The 20880-nt window shown below is 45.3% G+C and overlaps 1 protein-coding gene across 1 annotated transcript in view; it reads right to left on the reverse strand.

Annotated features, from left to right (window-relative positions):
* Positions 1–20880, reverse strand: part of FMN2 (formin 2) — a 321516-nt gene that overhangs the window by 265082 nt on the left and 35554 nt on the right. The window lies entirely within an intron of this gene.

The raw sequence follows: 20880 nt of genomic DNA on the forward strand, positions 1-20880 counted from the left end.
TCTGTGTTCACTATATCTGATTTGTAGCCCATCATATCTGTAAGCATCCACGATCTTTATATCTTGATATAAGCTCCTTCACAAAGTTTTGTACAAATCTTTACAAGTGAAAGAATATTTCAATACAAGTTAATCCTTTAGCTAAAGAAGATAATGGCTTAGCCAATTCAACTTAATGAAAATTGTTTTCTATAAAAGGGAAAGTGTGTTGTTTTAACCAGAAACTCAACTGGAGGGAGTTACCCCAAGCTTTAACTGAAAAAGTGCTGGGTCGGAAGAGTACAAGAAATCCTATAACTTCATCAACATCAGCATTCAAAATACTGGATTATTTTCTCTAATATGACTGTAACCAGAACTATATCTGTACTTGTTTTCATCTGTTCTTAGAGAAAGAAAACTACAATGACTCTTTTCTTGAGCAGTGTAGAAAGCAGCTTACATTTCTCTCCAATTTAAACAATTCGCTAAATGAAAGAATATTTTACATTTTAAAAATCAAAAGTACTACAATTAACTTTCCAGTGAATATATTCTGTGGTGCTGAAATTTTAAGACGTCTTCCAGCAGCTCTGTAGCCTTGGAAGTTACAGCTGACCCTTGAGCCACAAGGGTTTGAGCTGCACAGGTCCACTTATACTGGGATTTTCTCGATAATCAATACTGCAGCCCGACCAGCTGGCTGAACGGCAGACACGAAGAGCTCACTATAAATTACACGCAGCTTGTCTACTGCTTGGAGGGTAGCCCTCACCCCACTTTGTTCAAGGGTCAACTGTAATCCTGTTCTGGGAATTCCCTTTCCATAATTTGAAATCACCAGAAGAGGGCAGAGCTAAGCATGTGCTACTTGGATTCCCTGGGTATGAAATGAGAAGAAACTTGCAAAATGTTTCAGTCTATTTTTGACTGAAATTTAGCACCTCAGTTGCTATATTTGCTGAGCATAGAGACTTGCCTAGAAGAATTGGCCACCTAATTTCTCTTATACACAAAAAGGGGAGTAAAAGTCAACACTGCAATAGAATAAATGCAGTAGAAATGCTTGGCAGTTAACAGAACAAAGACATGGAAGAATCTAACATTTATAGTACCTTGCTCAATTTATGCATACGCATTTACGTGAAACAATTAAATAGCTTACAAATCAAATCAGAAATAATTTGGTATATGTGATAATGGTAGAGATAAAAATATCTGTAAAAATTAATCTGTAAAAAATAACTTTATCTGTATATGCAGTCCATAACAACTTCTTAATCTAGAATACATACCCTGTAGACAAGATTATTGAAAAGTTTAAAATTTTTTCTCTCTAGGATTGTTGGGTACTTTGATAAACTCACAAATAATTATTCTCAGTCTTAATATTCTCTAACTTCAATGTTCCACAACCCCTTATACTTCAAAAGTAAAATTCAAAGAACATGCTTATAAACATATAAAGGAAGAAAAATCCCTGGGATTAGGCTTGCGGCCACTGTAAATATTGAGTAAGATTAAATTTAATCAACTTTTTTGTTAAAGATAGGGATTTATTCAGAGTTACACTTCCACATCTGAATATTTGCATTTTACATCTCAACATTTTTCAAATAAAAACAATGAAAGAATTAAACAGAGAAAGTTCCCGGAAGAAATTAGAGGTGGCATTAGCTCCACGGAAGAGTCTATCAACCACCTGGAGACCAGCTCCATCTCTCTCATTTGAGCAGTTTCTCAAATGCACGCAGAAAGTGGACCAAGCCTTCAACAGCCATCTGGTGAAGATGTTTGGTCAATAAGCTTAGTGCTCACCAAGCGGACCTCATCAGCTGTGCCCAAACTCTTGACAATTCAAAGGTAGGACCTCCTTGGAGTTAAAGAAAAAAGGCAAAAAGCAGCTTCCACAACAAAGCAGCAACTAATTTTCACAGAACACATTTTCTGGAGCAAGGCTTTCCCAAACCTAGCTGATCAAAACCCCTATTTCCAGAGTCCAACCTCAGGCCTAGCCAATCGGACTTTCCAATAGTGGAGGCCAAACTAGAATTTTAAGAGCTGAAGACCCAACCAGGATCCTTCTGAGGGAGGGCCCTGCAGGCATGAGTGAGGGCTCTGAGGCTGCCTCAGGTCAGAGTGAGCATCTCCAGCAGGTGATGGGATCGCTCGTCTGTGGAGAAGGAGATGAGAGGCAAGAGGGGACACGGAGGCCCAGTAGGAGGCACAAAGGGGATGTGCACCAGAGTGACGACAACAGAATAGCAACAAGGTCAGAGTTTCTAGACAGGTGACCCCTGAACAACACGGGTCTGATTGGCGTGGGTCCACATACACGCAGATTTTGTTCAAGAGGAAACACTTCAGAACCACATGCTCTGCAGAGAGAACCACGGCTGCAGTTGGAGGGCTGCCCGTAAGTTATGGGGGGATGCTCCACTGCGGGGGTTCGGAGGCCCTGACCCCCGTGCTGTTCAAGGGGCAGCAGCATCTCTGAATCAACAGCTTTGGCAACAGATCAGCTACAGGAGGTGAAGAAAAGGCAGGAGACGTGGGGTCAGCTTTCCTGGGTGTGGATTCCACCTCTGCCGCTTACAGAACTGTGTGACTTAGCAAGTAACTCTCTAAGTCTCAGTTTTCACACCAGAAAATGGAAGTAGGGTTAAATACATAAATGTTTAAATTAAAATTAATCAATTTAAGTGATCTATGTTAAACACTAACCACAGGGCTTGGCCCTTAGACTAAATGTTGGCTGCTATTCATCGGTTTTGTTGTTAATGATGCTGTAAAAACACCATTTGCTGAGACCTACTTTGGGCCAGGCACTGTGAAAATAAAGACTTTTTTTGAAAGGGAAAAATAGCTCCCCTTATGACAAATGTGTGCTCCCCAAGACCACTTTCAGTTTCCCCCATAATGCCTGCAGACCTATTTATTTTTTTTGCAAAACAGAGAAATGCTGAAGTATGGAAACAATTTAGTTCTGTTACCAGAATCCTCAAAGCCACAGATCATCTACGGTATGTGTCTCATGGCATCAAGAACAAGATATAAGTCCCAGTTTTCTGACTCTCCTCATTCCTCACACCTGGACTGAGGGAACCAAACAGACCCACTTGGGTTCGCTTAACCTATATTTGCCATGGACCTAAGCACTCCCTCTCACATTTTCCGCCTCACACTAAGGAAAGCATTGCCCACATTTTGGTTTTCATTGCCTATGTCCACAGTGAGTCTGAATTTCCTGCTTTGTGAAGATACCATATACTCAGTATATACTGTACTTCTCTCAAGTACTTTGAAAGTCAGCATATGTAGACCACTGTCTTTCGGTTTTGTAACTGACACCCTGGAACAGGAGTGACGGATGCTCCAACAGGGGCCCCCCAAAGACCCTCATCCTCTTGCTGCACGAATCTCAGAGCCTTTGTTGCAGAGTATTAGTCAAGATCAGCATTCTAAGGTGCATAATGCAGGATTTCTCCTCAGATCTTGCCCTGACTTCCGCTGCCATCTATTTTGAATCTGAAAATCACCTCGTACTGCAGTAAACATTGGTTGCATTTGTAATAGAAGACTGGAAAGGCCTTCTCCACTGCATCCCGTGACCCTCCTCAGGACGCACCTGTCCTCCTTCTCCACCTCCACGTGTCTAGACGAACTCTTCCCCGTCCACGTTCAGTAAATATATAGAAAACATACAACCAATATTTACTACAAAAGGCACTTTCAGATTCAGATTCCACTAATGCCAATCCCTAACCTCAGTTATATTTTGACTTTGCATCAGACGCTTTGTTTTCAGGGATACCCCATTCTCATGCCCCTCACGGGATCAGTTAAGACCTTCAATATGGCCCACCTGGTACCTCGAGAAAATTGGCCTTAGAAAACCACAGGGACGACACCCAGGCGCCTTACTCCTAACCTGCAGGCTCACATGTTGTCTCTGTAGACTCTCAGGCATCAGGGCACGCCAACACGTTTCTGAGCTACACCCATGGCCCATCCCTTCAGTCTCTGAACAAACCTGACCTCCTCCCAGGAGGATGCTTCAACTGAACTGGAGACATCAGTGTTGTCGTATGGAACGTCGTGGGAAAATTCTCGTTTTTAAAGTTCTCCTTTCAGGGCAGTATTTAAAGTACATCTTCGGGAACTCATTTTCCATACAGATTTTTCAGGCTACTAATACTAGCTCCATTCTTCCTAGGCCGTCTTCCATCTTTGAATCCCCAGTATTTACTTACATGGAACCCCAACATCTTTTTCAAACAGTTCTAAATATGTCCAAGATTCCTGCCAGCATGTTCACCTGACCCAGAAGTCACACAATTGCTTTGTTAAAGAAATACTCATTGGACATATATACACTACCAAACGTAAAATAGATAGCTAGTGGGAAGCAGCCTCATAGCATAGGGAGACCAGCTCGGTGCTTTGTGACCACCTAGAGGGGTGGGTTAGGGAGGGTGGGAGGGATGGAGGGAGACGCAAGAGGGACGAGATATGGGTACATATGTATATGTATAACTGATTCACTTTGTTATAAAGCAGAAACTAACACACCACTGTAAAGCAATTATACTCCAATAAAGATGTTAAAAAAGAAAAAAGAAATACTCATTACCCAACCACAGTTAATGAATGCGCTGGGACCATTAACCACCAAGAACATGGGGAAAGTCAGAACCTGTTTCTAGTGGAAGAAGTTTTTCCTTCTCTCACAGAGGCAGGGTGGTGTGCAGGAAAGTGATTGACCCGAGTGTCAAGAGACTGAGATTTCTGGCTCTGCCCAAAGTATTTCAGTCACAGGTAAGTCACTCTCCCTTTCTGAGCTTGAGTGACCTCGTCTGTCAGCTCTTTCCACTACCAATTCCCATCCTCACTCACCTTCAGATGCATCACCCGGCACACAACCAGCCTGAGATCCATGCCCTGCTTGGCTTTTGCCACACCCAGTGCTGGGGCAGAGCCGACATTAACCCACCACCCTGAACCTCCACCGGCCTCCATGGGCACTCCCATCCCTCCCGCGGGCCCTCAGTCCCAATTCTGGGGCATCCAAATGAACCGTTTCCACACCATTTTCAAACATCTGGCCTCACACACCCCTACTCACCCAGTGCAGATGTGGACGCCTCCTAATGCAGAGCGAATGCGGAAGCCGCCAGCACTCCCTCTCACCTTCCCACTGAGCCACCTAGAAAGCGCACCTGCACTGCATGCCCCTTCCCACGGCTGTTTTCACACACAGGTGTTCCTGTCCGTGTCCCAGGCCAACCGCCACCTAAGCTACGCATGCCCTCCCTCTGCTTTCCAGGACTATCAGTTCTCCTTCTCTATCGGATCCCTCCCATCAGCATCTGCACAGGCTCTAAACACTCCCAAACTTTTTTTTAAAAAGGTACTTTCCCTTCCCCACTCCTAACCCACCTGACACAAAGCCGCTGGCTCTCATCACACACATGCGCTGACCCCTCCCATCTCCCCAGCTCATCCAGACCCTCCGTCCAGCCTCAGCCTGCAGAGACCAGGCCAGCGGCCCCTGGACACCACCCAGACTGCTCTCTACATCTGCAAGGTTATTGACGATAACTTTGGCAAATTCAATGACTACATTTCAGTCTTGCCCTTCCTTGACCTCTTAGCAACATTTTATATCACTTAATACTCAATCTGTTTTTTTAATCTTTTTTTCTGCCCCACCTCTGACTGCTCTTTACCTGCCCCGTGCAGTTTTCCCCCGGCCCGTTGCATAAATGTTCATCTGTACATAAGGCCCTGCTTGATTCTCACCCTGCAGGCACTTTTCAGTGCATAACAGCTTTGGGAATCATCTACGAGATGAAGATTCCTCCATCTCTCTCCCCTTAGGCTCTGCCTCCTGACCCCTAGACACACATAACCACTTACTTTTGCGTATCTTTCAGGAGCTTATCCGTAAATTCAGTAAGACCTAAACTGAACTAACTGTTCTCCCGACCTGCTCCTCCTGTACTTCACACAGTAAAGAGCACCACCCTCTCTCCTGTCACCCAAGCCGGAAATCTGGGCACACACCCTCCTTATTCCTGCCCTCTCCCTCACCTTTATACCATCAGCCAAATCCCTGAGGCTCGTCATCTGGACCTTCCAAGGCAGAGCTTCTCAGAGTGTGGTCCCGGACCACCTGCAGCAGCATCACCTGGGAACCCAGCTCAGACCTCCTGACTCAGAATCTCTGGGGTGGGCCCAGCAATTGTGCTCACAGTCCTCCAGGTGATTCAGTGCTTGCTCTCATTGGGAGAACCACTAATCTACCAGTATCATCAGAACTGCCCCTTCTTCATCCCCAGCACCATGTCCATAGCTAAAGGCAGCACCTCCGTTCCCCTGGATTCCCACTTCATCTTCCTCAGAATCTTCCAGCCTCCAAGTCAGACCCACAGAACACCCCTCGGTCCAGACTCCACAAGCACCCAGAAAGGTGTCTCTAAAACACTCCTCTGCTGAGTTTAGGTCTGTGCTTTGTGATTTCAGCATCCATGTTTTGTGCCTGCCCTCCCTCTCACGGGAAGGGCCATGCCTGGCTCTGCTAACAGCTGCTAACTGCTAACAGGGTGGATGGTGGTGGGCAGTGGGGGTGAGGCCTGGGGACCCTCCTGACCCTTTGGAAGCAGTTCCCTGGCTAAGGGCAAGTTGTGGCTCAGGAAGCTGGCTCCTGTGTGTGCCTGGGTGTAGTTAACACGTGGCCCAGAAGCCTTCCATGGAACTGTCAGTCCAGGCAAAGCCAAGAGCAACTGAGCGTGTCTCTGACTTCCTAATGACAGCAGGTTGCTCAGAATTTGAATTTAGTGAAGAGGGTGTAAGTTCTCCGCACTCTGTGTGGTCTGGCCTTGCAGGTAGGGAGCAGTCAGTCTAATTAAAGATTGAGCAGGTCCTCGTGACAGGTGCCAGAGGTTACGATATGGGTTTCTTGGGTCTGATGTAGAGTGTGAATAAATGCTTGCAGCTCTTAGCCCTTTGTTGATCAATGAAGCACTGTTTTATTACTGTTTTTCGTCATATGTCAAGGAGGAACCATAACTCCCCGCAGCTGTATATATAACCCTTTTCTCCTAAAGAGGAGTTGTTCAGTGCTCCTGTATTTTTCATTCTTTTGTCAAAGCAAGAAGTAAATACTTTAGAACAGTGAAATATATAAAGTGAATAAAGTTTAGTGTTCCGCATGGTAAAAAAATAAATAAATAAACAAACAAAACACTCCTTTGCGTAAAACCCTCCAGTGGTTCCCCACCGCTCCCGGGATTGAGTTCCAATTACTAAACCCGTCTTCCAGAAGCCTCCATCAAGGGCTCTGGGTACCACCCAGAATCTTCTCTGCAGATGATCCCCCCCATGCCCGCCCCTCACACTGGACACTGTGGTCCAGCCACAATGACCCCTCGGAACTCAAGTCTTCTGTCCCCACGAAACACTGTGCCATTGCATCTGCCCACCTGGCAGGCCTTGGGACAGTGAGCGACACAGCACAGGGAGAGAAGCTGCATTTTTCATGAAAAAAAAGTCACTATTATGTGACTGGCTGGTGACCACACATGGTTAGAGACGGAGGGAAAAGTCACACTGACACAATACATTTACATTTTACATTTTACCTAAGTATAGACCAGGGGCCAGCAAACTGCAGCTGCTCCCCATATTTGAAAATGAAATCTTGTTAGGAAATAACAGTCACGCTTATTCACTGCACGTTTTCCATGGCGGCTCTCACAGGATGACAGCAGAGCTGGGTACTGTGACAGACGCTGTGAAACAGTTACTAAAGCCTAAGATATCTTCCCTCTGGCCAACTTTAACAAACTGTGCCAACCCCTCATCTAGACAATAAAGTAATACAAAGGAAATAAATCATCTTTAAGATTTCCAAAGGCTAGTAAAACTCTGGAGGAAAAGCCCTCTAAGCTGCTGGTTGGCTGGTGTCTTCTGGGTCCAAGGGCCCTTCAAGTTCTGCACTCCTCCTGGCTCTTGGGATGGGAGAAGGAGTCCACCAAAATGCGAGTCACACCCACACAACTCATTACTATTCAGTGCACATCCAGGAGAAAGACAAGAAAATCACGAAAGAAAAGTTGGGCTGCGTCACCCATTTTAATAAAAGTCCATCTAATAAACTCAAAATGAATTCTGCATCACCCAGTTTGCCAAAGGAGTGATAAAAAGCGCCACTTGAGAAAGCAAAACAGGCATCCAGAATAACATGCCCCTTAAATGAGCAGAAACAAACCACAGAGAAAAAAGTACGTCATTAACTTAAAAAGTGTAACTGCCACAAATGAGGGGTTTTTTTAATATTATTTTTTAAGACACTTTTAAATATTTTTAAAAGTTTGTTAATTTTTCGTCTTCAATTGTTTTTTTGCGGTACGTGGGCTTCTCACCGCTGTGGCCTCTCCCATCGCGGAGCACAGGCTCCAGACGCACAGGCTCAGCGGCTCATGGGCCCAGCCTCTCCGCGCGCACGTGGGATCCTCCCAGACCGGGGCACGAACCCACGTCGCCTGCATCGGCAGGCGGACTCCCAACCACTGCGCCACCAGGGAAGCCCTGCGTTACATCTTAATTGCTGCACGCGGGCTTTCTCTAGTTGCAGTGAGCAGGGGCTACTCTTCGTTGCGGTGCGTGGGCTTTTCATCGCTGTGGCTTCTCTTGTCGCAGAGCACGGGCTTCCAGAGCACACAGGCTTCAGTAGTTGTGATGCATGGTTCAGTAGTTATGGCTTGCAGGCTCTAGAGCACAGACAGCGTACAGGCTTAGTTGCTCTGCGGCATGTGGGATCTTCCCGGACCAGGGCTCGAACCTGTGTCCCCTGCATTGGCAGGCGGATTCTTAACCACTGCGCCACCAGGGAAGTCCCACAAATGAGTTTTTGAAACTTGATTTTTCTGAACGTCAATGACCTTCATGGCTGGGGATTATCCTGAAATCCATAAAAGTCCTGGCAGTATTTCCTCTAAGCTCAGAAGATTGTGGTGAGGTAATAACAACCATACCATGCCTACTTTCGCAACAATACTCTGGAATTGAGCATAATGGGGGGAGGAGGTGGTAGGGGAATCAGCTCTTTTGCCTTCTAAAATAAAATACACAGAAAGCAGCACATGTTAGAAATTTATTAAACCACATACCAGGTCAAAAAAATAAAATAATCTCAAAATATATTTACTTCAATTCATATGCATAAAAGGTTAGATACTGATTACTACATACAATCATAAAATGATTGAGTCCAGAGAAAAAAATCCTTCTCCTTCACACTGAACCATATGACTACAATCCTAGGGGACGTAATCTGACCAACAATACAATCAAGCCTGTGCTAAAGAAAGGTTACTAATACAACTATTTAAAAACCATGCAAGTGTTTAGCCAGCAAAGAAAGAAACTAACGCAGAACTTCTTGACACAATCCACTTATATTATTTAGGAAATCATCTTTTTCTAATTGAAACTAAAATTGGATGAAGAAATCCCCCTTGAAGAAAACTAAGAATAGTAAGCAGATTTCTTCCTGTTTATATTTATTGACTGTTCCCTTCAATAATTTTATCCTACAAGAATTATCCAGCCAAGAAAATTAAGTGTATTCCACGTGGTAGAGTCTCTGAGAGAAAAGAACAATGTTGGGTATAAACCAACCTCTAGCCCTTGGGTCCCGCTGTCTCAGGAATTCTGAGTAAAGCAGACATCCTTGTAGACAGCGGTACTTTCATTCATTCAGGCCACACTGTCTACAAAGTATGCTGGACACACACACAACAGAGCAAGCGAAAGTGACCACGAGAGGATTTCAGCCTGAAATGGAACTGGAGGAGGGGATGGAGACTCTCACGCATGCACCCCCAGGAAACAAACTGAGGAACCAAGAGACTGATTTCCCCTAAGTGCCTGGTTTACAGAAGACGGAAACCTGTCTCCTGACCAGTGAACACCAGCCAAGAGTCCCTCCCCATCTTTAAGCCAGTGAACTCACTGCCTGGACTCTGGCTGGACGCCCCATCTTTTCACTCCTTGCCCATAAACAGAGCTGCCCCGAACCCTCAACCGACTTCCTGGATTGCAAGTCCTCTGCTATTTCCCCAATAAACTCAATTTCTGGTCATTTGAGCTTGCCTCAGCTTACATCCTTTACTTAGGTTGACACTACAAGTAAGTAAGTGATGTGCCAATATTTGCATGTGACATTTTCCCGGGGAAGCATGTGGTCACTATGAAGTGGCCATGAACACACCACTAAGTGGGCGTGATGGCTTCACCTTCACAAACTGGCAGGTATCTGACCCACAGCTTTTCCTACTCTCTCCAGAAAGATGTGGGGAGGGAGGGTTGTGGGAAGAAGGTGGGAATTACACCAGTAAAATCAAGAGTAGCAAGTAGATTAAGAAAGAAGAATGACAAAAATCCTGGAAGTAGAGATCCAGTAGAGAGTCGGTTCCCAAGCCAAGCAATTCCTGAGCAAATCCACACTCCATCCATCCTCCACCTTCTTTCTGTCCAAGTTCACGTGATTATGAAATATAGGTAACTCCTGATCATTCAAAACAATCCACTTAATAGATCTTGCAAGGCTTCCCTGGTAGCGCAGTGGTTGAGTAGTCCGCCTACCAATGCAAGGGACGCGGGTTCGAGCCCCAATCCGGGAGGATCCCACATGCTGCGGAGCGGCTGGGCCCGTGAGCCATGGCCGCTGAGCCTGCGCGTCCGGAGCCTGTGCTCCGCAGCGGGAGAGGCCACAGCAGTGAGAGGCCCGCGTACTGCAAAAAAAAAAAAAAAAAAAAAAAATAGATCTTGCAGGTCTTCCCTTCCTCAGTCACCATGGCTTTCCCTCCAGCCTCGTGAAATCAAAGCATATTTACTGAACAGCTCTGCTGAGTTCTGTGATAGAAACTTGAAATAAAATAAAAATAGTGAACACTAGTATTTACTGGGCACTTATTACATGCCAGGTGCTATGGTAAATGCTTTATCAGTTAATCTCATTTAATCTTCAAGATTGTCCCCAGAGGTAGGTACTATTATTATATACGAAAATTTTTAGCCTATGACCTTGGGTACCTGTCCCAACCTCTTCAGTAAGTGGAGGAGATGGACCAGAATCCATAGTCTAGGACTAGAGTCTGCTCTGACCACTCTGGGGACATCAGATCCCTGCGTTCACTGTACATCTGTGTTTCCACAGTAAGCACAGGGATGCAGTACTGCACCATCACGAAGACACCTCCACGGAAGATTTAATGTGCATTAGGGCATGCAGAGTGTGTAGCCTATTATGACATATGTAAGGTCCTTTGAGACAGAAAATACAGACTTTGGTGGTAAAGGAAGGTGTCTGAGGAGTGACATCTAACTCTGAAGAGCATTCTCTGACAGAGAGTGAACTAAACTAGGAAGTAACAGTTCAGGAGCAGAAGCAGGAGCTCTCATCCAGCTCCATGGACAATCGGGGAAACTGAGAAGCACTTCGGGAGGTGAAGGACAGGGTTTGGAGAAAGAAAGGGATGTGGGTCACGAGCTGGAGAACCAGGCAGGTCATGGAGGTCCAAGGAATCTGGGCTTCATTCGGACAGAAAAACAACTAAAAAGGCTTTACGTAGGAATATGATACAGTCAAATGTCATCACATGGTTTCTCAACTGCTGGCATTGTACTGGACACTCTCTGTTGGGGGAGGGGTCCTGTAAAGTGCTGGGCAGCATCCCTGACCTCCACCATTAGATGCCAGCTGCACCCCTCCCCCATTGTGGCGACCAAATATCCTCAGACATTGCCAATCCCACGCTGGAAGGACCGTGGCCCTGAACTGAGAACCACAGGCTGGAGCGAAGAGCTGGGACTGAAGACCCAAGACGGTAACTGACAAGGTGGATGTGAAAGCCAAGCAAGTGACAGCTGAGCTGAAAGGTGACTTTCCTGATTCCTCTCATACAACGTGGCCGCACAACCTAGGCCTCCAGAACCATCTAGAGAATGTTCCAGGCCCACCCTGTGCAAACTCCTCTCCACCTCTGAAGCCCCATTCACCTAGCAGTGTCATCATCGACCCCCTCAGCGGGGACCCTGGCCTGCCTCCTTGGCGCCTCCCAACTCTCAAGGCCCCGCCTACCTCTTGATGCCCCGCCTTCTCCCACAGATCCACCTACCTCTCAAGGCCCCGCCTTCCTCTCATGGCCCCGCCTTCCTCTCCCTGTCCCACAACCCCACACCTGCTTCTCAGAACGTCCTCCACCATCCTGGGAGGCATCAAGCCTCAGCCAACACCTGAGCCCCTCAGGTCTAATCACTCCACAGACTGGACTTCAGAATCAGGAGACCAGCTCCGCTCCTCAGGTCTTAAAGGATCTCCTCCAGCCAAGCCTCCCGCGAATCCATTCCCTCTAGTCTCTCTACACCTGCTCTTCACTGTCCGTAAGAATTTTACCCCAATGTACTTTTCTCCACTGTATCTTGACTTACGAGGTTTATTCACTTACCTTTTTAGCACATAACTCATGGCCTATGCTAGTAACCCCAGTTCCTCTGTCCTCCAGAATTGTCACCACAATGTCCCAAGGAGTCATGAATTCTAGATGTCCAAACGAAAATGACCGTCTTGCCTGAAACTTGTTCTCGCTTTCACATTCTGAGACTCACCCTCCACCCACAGGTGTGAATCAGAAACCAAGGAAAGCATCCAATCAAACGTCAAGTCCTGACAGTGGTAAATCCTGAATATTCCCCACATCTGTCTCTTTCCTTCCCCACTGCCCCTGTTTCAGTTTAGTCACTTTTACCCACCACCCAGACCCTAATTTTAAATTTCTTCAATCCATTCTCCATTCTGCCACCAAAATAATTTTTCTTCTATAAATGCCAATCTGTTTATGGTTTAACTACACAAAATTATTTAAAAGCATCACCAGGATGACATAAATGTTCTTGTTTACACGTCTGGCCTCCTTTCCATCCTTCAGTCTCCCAGTTTACAATCCAGAACCACTTGTACTCCACGGTCACTTGCATCTCCATGGCGAGCACAAACATTCCTTTTGTAGCCGGTCCCCGCAGTCAACTCCTCGTGGACCCTCAGGCCCTTCCCCAAGTACTACCTCCCCAACTACAAGGGGACTCAGTCAGCCCTCCCTTTTTGCTCCCCCTACTGTGCACGTCTCCACTGGGACCCCAAATACAGTAACACTGCACACATCCAACACTCACTGTACACCCCATACTACGCACAAAGTTTTACTTGTGTTCATGCTTTCTTCTTACGCAGAAACTACTATATCACTCCTCATTTTACACAAGTGACAAACTTTGAGAAATTAAGCCATTTTCCTTAGTTTGCACAGTAAAGTGGAAAATCCAGGGCTCAAATCCAGGACAGCCTGACTAGAGCCCATTTCAACCACTAAACTCCAATAATTGGTTTTCACGAAGTCGATGTAAGTCAGTTGAGAATAGAGGCTTTCTTTTAATGTGTGTGGCCCTTGTAACTAGGGGTGGGCGGGGCAAGAGAAAGGGGAGGAGGTGAAAGAAAAGAAATGTAAATCATAACCGCATATCAAGACCCTGATCTAAACTAAAAGAGGATCTATGTATAAAATAAATAAGATACATGGTATATCTTTATATATAAATAAAATATATATAAATTTATAAAATATATAAAAATTTATATACATATATAAGATACATGGTATATCTTTATATATAAATAAGATACATGGTATATCTTTATATTTATATATTTAGATATACATGGTATATCTAAAATAAATAAGATACATGGTACCACACAGGGAATATTGCCTATATTTTATAATAACTATAAATGGAATATAACCTTAAAAAATTGTGAATCTGGGCTTCCCGGGTGGCGCAGTGGTTGAGAGTCCGCCTGCTGATGCAGGGGACACGGGTTCGTGCCCCAGTCCGGGAGGATCCCACATGCCGCGGGGCGGCTGGGCCCGTGAGCCGTGGCCGCTGAGCCTGCGCGTCCAGAGCCTGTGCTCTGCAACAGGAGAGGCCACAGCAGTGAGGCCCGCATATGGCAAAAAAAAAAAAAAAAAAAAAATGTGAATCACTATGTTGTTACACCTGAAATTTATATAATTCTATACATCAACTATACCTCAATAAACAAATAAATAAATTAGAAGAGGAAATCCGCAGTTATCGTAGATCATTCGGGGCTGCTTTAACAAAACCACACTTTGGGTGCCTTAGAACAACAGACCTTTCTTTTACACAGTTCTGGAGACTAGAAGTCCGAGATCAAGGTGCCAGCATATTCGGGCCACGGCATCTTCCTGCGTCACATCTGGTGCCTTCTCCCTGAGTCCTCACACGGTGCAAGGGGTGACGGGGTCTCATTCCTAAGATGCTAAGCCATCATTGGGGCCCCACCTAATGATCTCAGCACCTCCCAAAGGCCCCACCCTAACACCATCACATTAAGTATCCCTGGATGTGAATGTGGGACACACACACATTCAGACCACATACTGCTTAAGACTACTGCGTCTTAAGGAGAATTCAAAGTGTCATAGCGGCCTCCCCAGCCCGAACCCCAAGCGTGATGGGCCCTTCCCTCCTCCTTCCCTGGCGCTGGCCGGGTGGTTGGCGCAGGGGCCACTCCACCGCACTTCTGCATGCTCGGTAATGGCCTAGCCTATCAGCCTGGCCCCGCGCCTGCGCCCACCCACTGTGCAAGCAGGCAGGAGGGAGTTCCACTCCGGGGACACTAGCTCCCGGGCCACCTCAGCGGTCACGAACTGACTGGTGAAGCCAGTGCCGGGCTGAGACCTAGGTGCCAGCGCCTCAGACAGCGATCCCAGTAACGGGCAACAGCCCCCTCCACGTGGCCACTGCGGTCTCCCCGCCTGTGTGCCTAGTTCCACCAAGAGCTGGAGGACGACGTTGCTGGGACAGACAGTACTTCTTCAACCCCGGGCGCTGGCTGGCATCGCACCTTCCTACTCCGGGTAACAGCGGGCCCGCTCAGCCATTGGCTGCCCCACAGTGGGCCCCTCCCCATTCTGTATAAAAGGAGCCCCAATCGGAAGGAGGGAAGATGGCTTTCTGAGGCGCTGATCTGCCAATTTCTCGTTGGGCTAGCTTTGAGATTAAAGTCGTTATTCCTTGATCCAGCAGCTCATCTCCCGAAGTACTGATCTGTCGTTTGCAGTGCAGAAGGAGCTTGGGCTCGGTAACAAAAGAATGTCATTAAACAGTAAGAATGAAGTAAAAACTCCAAGATACTGAGAACAGAGAAGAAAAAAGCAAAGAAAGTTACATGTGTCTTCTCCCAATAGGAAAGAAAAGAAAGGGAAGGAAAGAAAAACAAAAGTAAAAGAAAAGAAAAAGAAAGAACAGAGAAGAAGAAAAAAGACAATAAAAAATTTTGTTGCACTGGATGGAGGCTCCCTGTATAAGAAAGGGATAAAACAAATGAAAACTAAACTAAATATGGGATACTTCTGAGCAAGTGACTGTTTACTGAAATAACAGAATCCGTTTGAACTTGACCCCAGGAACATCCTGGTTTGAGTGTCCTACGTACTGTGATATTGGGATGTTGAGAAGGAAATGAAATCAGAGCACAGAACTGCCTCATCTGGGCAATATTTAGAGTATGCATATCTTCTTCAACTTTTAGAATAAACTTACAGATAAGACAGTAACCATAAAAATATGCCCTAAGGGTGAAATTGCACCTGCTGGAAGCTGGCACAGTCCCGGCGTGGACCAGCTGGAGGGGTCAGCAGAGGAGCTAACAACAGGCAGGGTGGCCGGAGACAGAACCCGGTGTTGGCGGAACGACGACACATCAGAAAGCTTACTGTTTCATGTTCAAAGCCAATGACCACAGGGAACTAGGACAGCAACGGGAACCACGCCAGGAGGAATAGGGACACCCAGAAAGTGACAGTAATGTGGATAACTGCATCAGCAAGCCTAAAACACCAGAAATCAACACCAGCTAAACAAGGGTGGGGGCACCACACGGGGAGGGACTGAAAGTGAGCAGCAGGCGAGGGGCAGGGCCGCTGCTGGTCTCCCAGCCCTTCTGCTCTCGTCACCATGGGAAGGTGGTGCTTTAGACATTTCTAAGTCCTTCAAATTAAAAAAAGAAGAAAAACTGTGTGAGTAAAACCGAGAAAGCATTACAGATTCAATCTACTCGTTACCCTGCTTATAATGGATTATGCAGTGATCACCTAGGTAACGGAACAGATATAAAACATGGCTACTAAATGAATTCAGAAAATAAAATCTTCCATTTTACTACTGACTTCTATGCTGACATTAGAGAGAAGTCTGCAGGGAAAATAAATATTTCAGCTAAAATAATTTTAAAAGCTGGGCTAAAAATTAAGTATAATTTTAATACAACATTTCAAATGAAGCAACTTCTGAGAGTTAATACTGTATGTAATGTTTCAAAAGTAAAAATACAGCTTTATATACACACATGCTCTCTCAGAGTTAAAAGACATTGTCATAGCTTTTATTGCTTCTCAGGAAAGTATTCGTGTGGGTTTGACTAAACAGCATCTAAGTATTCTTTGCTCTGAAAAAAAAAAAGAACTTAAATACAAATGATCATTTCTGTTTGTCACTGAAGTCTCCATTTTGGCTACAGATGACAGTGAGGAGATTGCATTTCATTCGGTTTCTGGAAGTGGCTGATCTTGGTGTTGATTTATGACATTTTTCAACAGGTTCAAGATCACGTTTCTCTTATTCCTTTCTGGCCTGGATTTTCACGTCTCCCTTCTCTGTAATTCTAGCCTCAAGAATATACTCCTCCAAACCTATGTCCGTATACACACATGAAAGGCTTCCACCCATGCGGAAAACATGGGGATCACTACATATTTACCTAAATCAGCAGATCTGCCAAACCCAAAACAGCCCATCCAAAAATATTCTACTAGAAAGACGTTTAAGATCTGTTTTAAAGGATTAGGTAGATAAAACCATATAATCCTGCCAAAATCCTTGGGCCATGTATACTTGCTTTATTTTTTGTCATGTAAAGAGTTTATGTGATACCTGACATAGTTATGACTGGAGAAATCCTAGAGGAGCTTGCTAATGGATAATCAACAATTACGTAAGATAATTGTGGTTTGCTGAAAACAGCTGCTGATGAATATGACCCAGAAAAAGGGTCTCAATTTGAATAAAGGCATTCTAAGGAGAAGGAGTCTTAAGGGACCATATCCTGAACGTACTCTGGCAAAATGACCTCCGTCCACACCTAAGGGGCAATGAGCCAGGGTCCGTGGTGGGCAGCAGGCTGAGATGCCTTGCCCACAGGTAGCAGGGCAGTGGCCCAAAACTTCAAGTATGTGGTGTGTCACAATAGTGAATGCTTTGCTATTTCTAAGGATTTAGAAACCATGCTAAATATTTCAAGAGAGAGTTTCCCTCACACCTGACAGATGAGTAAAACAGGTTCCAAAAGAAGAAAGTCTTTCCTCAGACCACAGAGAACACAATCCACAACTCAACAACACATGTTACCAAGCTGCAGGCAGGAGGATTATTCCTATATTTTCCCTTGCTATCTTCAGAATTGCTCTAGATTAGTTTTATTTGAGATATAAAACACAAAGAAACAAACAAAGCAAAAAGCAAAGGTGAGGATAATGGCAATGCTACTGGCTATTAAAGGAGCTCAATCTTTCTTTCTGATTTGAGAAAATGTGACTATGAAAAGGGCTGTCAGCCCTTTTCAGTGGCTGAAGAAAGGTTAAGTGTCACGGCCTTAAGTCAATGATGTTCCACTCAGCAGAAAGCAAAACCTATTGTTCATCAGGTGATATGCTAGGTTATTAGTTTTCTAAATAAACAGAATTTTATTCAAGAAAAGTACATAAGGAACACCGGTTCTGTCTTTACAATACTTTCCTCCTAAAACTGGCCTATCTTCTCGGCCTCAGTAAACGGCGCAAACACCCACCAGACACTTAAGACCAGCACCTTTGACCAGCACCAGCATCTTTGATTCCCTTTTCCATCGCCCTCCTCGTCTAAGCCCCGGAGGTCCCATTAGCTCCACCAGCAGGGCAGGACCACTCCCACACCCACCGCCCCCTCTGTCTCCTCCACTGGCTCTCGCTGGGCTCCTGCGGCAGCCCCCTGCTGTTCCAGCTCCTGCTTCAGCCCCTGGAACAGCACCCAAGGCCAGGTCCCATAAGCCATGCGCAGCACGAAACAAACACGCTCTTCCCCTGCACAACCCTCTAAAAGCTCCCACTTAAAAAAACGCATTATCCTTCCATGGCTTTCAAGACCCTGAACGTCCTGGCTCTGTAGTCCTTTCTGTCCTCAGGCCGTGTCTGTGCTACCCCAGGGGCACTTGCACTTGCCTCTGGGCTCCTGGGGGGACCTTCCCTCTGACCTCCCCTCAGGGCTCCTGACATTACATGCGGGGCTTCCTTCTACACTCTCCCCACCCCCCCTTCACTGACCATATTCCACAGGTTCACTTCCTTCACAGCACTTATCAGAATCTGATGTAAGCCCATTACCTCCACTACATGTTTGTGTTTTCTCCGTCTAGCTCCACTGTGAACAGGATGTAAATACGGAGAACAGGAATCTTAGTTCTCTTGCTCACTAATACATCTCTGGAGCCTAGAACACTGCCTGGCATAGAGGGTGCAGTCAGTAAACATTTGTGAATGAATGAATGAACATTATCACTCAAAACTATTTGCTTTTCAGTATTCTTGAAGTTTCAACCAAGTTAAAATGTGAGAGAAAATGTGAAATTCTTTCACATTTTCCATAGCATCTCTAAAGCAAAATGTTAGGCCCTAAAAATGTATAAAATAACATGGAACTGAATCAAGAGGGTTGACTGAAGTAGGCCAATCCATAAACTGCATGAAAAAGATCTCCAGATCAAACTCTGGGGCTCTAATTCCGTGTGGACGGAGATAAAGGGGGATGCTCTCAGGGAAAGGAGCAAAATTAGGGGTGGGAAGAGGACCTGTCATGAGCTTATTCCTGTTGTGTCTCAAAGGGCAACTGTCCTCAAGAGAACTGTTGGTGAAAAATCCTCCTAGCAGCAACTTTCTGGCAACCAGCAGAGAGGCTAATTATCAGAAACTGCTCTCCCTACACAAAGTGCATTCCTCCCCCTTCCCTCACTAATGCCTCAGTTTGCATAACTCCCTGTACTGTTAGCTCTTCTGAGCTTTGCAGAAAATCCTCAATTATGCATACAATAAATGCACATTTCTGCTGTTGAACTGCCATTTAAGTATCTGGAAGAATGTCTCCTATTTGTTTTGTGTTAGGTTTGGCATGAAAGTAGAAAGGTAGCACAGAGCCATGAATAAAGTGAGAAAATGCAACCGCACAAACTTGCAAAAGAAATTCCCCACTCTGAGAGAATTATTTCATCCCATATTAAGGGACTGCATTCATTTTGCTTGTCACTCTCTATGCCATAGCCGGCTGCCCCCCAAAATGACAAGGCCGGGAGGGGTTACTAGTCTCTCTAACACAAGAATGGAGGAAGTAGGAGGTAAGAAACAGCTAGTTCAGTAATTTTTTACAAAAGGAGGGAAAGGGTTATTCTATTCTTTTCAGTTTACTCCAATTCCACATTTATTGACTGATAAGACTTTATTTCTGAGCTTTAAGGGAAGAAAATGCAGTCAACTTGGGAATAGTTTTAATCCAAAAGCAAGTGTGAGGCACAGCTAGCGTTTGCCTCTGTCTGTCCCATAATTCTTCTAATTCCTAGTTGCAAACTGATGTATCTTCTAGAACACAGCTCAATAAAGCTCTTAGCTCACAACTGTCCCCAGGTTCTGTACCTGTAATAACACACCTTTCAAAAAGGAAAAGGGAGGGAAAATTTAATTATCCAATTTTTCTCATAGAAGAAAAAGATCTACCGAGCAGTGGCTAGCTGCAATGTCATGAATGGATAGAGGGACAGACAGATAGACGACTGATAGATGGATGGATAGATGATAGATAGACAGACAGATAGATAGATCAGTTTATCTTAAGAAGGAAGCTTCACAAGTCACAGTACATCCCAGGGAATCTTCTTCCACATGAGAAGTATCAGGAAGATCTCATAATATTTTATGTGGTTTATTTTCCTAATACTGAAAGGAGACCACAGTTGTGATGGGTAAAGAACAGGAAGAAGAAAAACAGGCGCATATGGATGTTTTGTTATTTACTATCACTTCTTGATCTCAGCCAGGGCTCATTTCCATCATCTTCAAACCCCTCTTTCAGTCGCGCACACACAGAGGATAAGGAGTGCGGTCAGAAGCAGGGCACAGATGTAACCAACCTACAAGGATGAGACCTGTACCCTGCCTCATACACTCCGAGCTCCACAGAGGGAGCCAAGCAGACTCCACTTTCCTCATGAAAAAGTCTGCTCATTACAACCCCCAGGGTCGCACACGTACCACATACATGAGAAAGATGAGCAATACTCTGGTCTGGAAGCAACAACCCAGCTGTGCTGTTATTTGTTATGAGTTATCAAACAGCTTGAGAATGACTGTTCTGAAGTATTAACCCTCTTGGTGAGTGGGAGCTGGGGAGGAAGCAGACAGTGCTGCTTCGTGTCAACAGTTAGTACCTGGATGAGCCATGAACTCACAGGAATAGTGCTCCAAAGCCCGCATAAACCTGCTGCCTTCTGGGAACAAAGACCCTGCCCTCAGAGCTGCTTCTGAAGGTATGTACATGACCAGCTAAGTCAGAAATACCGACTCAGAGCCACTTAAAAACCATCACTGGTTAAAGCAGGCTAGAAAACTGCCAAAAGTGGCCATCTGTTAAGAAAAGGAGGTTTGGCAAGTATACTTAAGAATACCCTAGTCA

Source organism: Phocoena phocoena, chromosome 16 (assembly GCF_963924675.1).
Source record: "Phocoena phocoena chromosome 16, mPhoPho1.1, whole genome shotgun sequence".
In the NCBI taxonomy this organism is placed as follows: domain Eukaryota; kingdom Metazoa; phylum Chordata; class Mammalia; order Artiodactyla; family Phocoenidae; genus Phocoena; species Phocoena phocoena.